Genomic DNA, 1064 nt, shown 5'->3' on the forward strand with positions numbered 1-1064 from the left:
GTGTGTAATAGTCATAAACTAATTTTCATTTCCAGTGCCTGATCCTGTTCCTGGCCCCTCGGTTGACTGGCAGCCAACACCAGAAAGACAATAACAGAAAGTTTGCGTCTTCAAGTGGCAGGCAAAACAGAAAACTGCTCAAGCTGTGTCATATCTGAATTTTCCTTAGGCATTGACTTGCAAAATTACTACTGACTTTTACAAATATACTGCCTTAACATTATAAAATTTTAGTAAGTGATCTCAGAAAGGTTGAAATCAGGTATCTGAAGCAAAGTTCCTGTGGTAGTTGGTGCTATTTGTCGTGTCGGCTGTTGGTTCAAGGAGAAAGGCGAAAGTTTACGGCTGGATATGACACCTTTGTTTTCGTCTGTGTGGATCCCGACACCAACTGGGTGGGTAATTTCGATAATTTAATAGTAAGTCTCTCTCTCTCTCTCTCTCTCTCTCTCTTTGCTGTATCTCTTTTAAAACCTATGGAGAATCTGCAAAATTATGTCGATAACCCACGTATTTATTTTGGGGGACATGCCGCAGACAGTCAACATACGCACATGCTTTTTCTGTGTTGCTTCTCCTTTGCGCCTGGCTGCTATCTACTGTCTGGGGGAAGGGAGAGGGTGGTGAGGGACGCGGCGCGCCGCGAGCGAGCGAGGCTTCAGTTTTGCACATAGGGGAAAGAAGGGAGTGTGCCCTCTCCCTCATTCTACACTCTCTGGTCACACCAACACTGGCACACGAAAAATTACACAAGCCCAAAATAACCCCCACCCCAAATACACTCCCCTGACCCCGGCCACCTACAAACCCCAAAACATTCCTGTCAAGAAATAAGATACATGCAGTTTTCTTATTTGTTCAGTTGAACTAGGTGGAATATACGGTGGCAATGAATTCATATTCCTCGCAGCTAATTATCCTTATCTTTGGAGTTATGATTGATCTGTCGTGGGATTGATCGGAGGTGGGAGGGACCAATCTAATACTACATCTGCATAATATGCACATACTTCTTACGTCACTGTTACGTAGACAATTTCTAATTTGGGCTGCTGGGAAATCCC

The sequence above is a fragment of the Babylonia areolata genome, chromosome 33 (assembly GCF_041734735.1).
Source record: "Babylonia areolata isolate BAREFJ2019XMU chromosome 33, ASM4173473v1, whole genome shotgun sequence".
Lineage (NCBI taxonomy): Eukaryota > Metazoa > Mollusca > Gastropoda > Neogastropoda > Buccinidae > Babylonia > Babylonia areolata.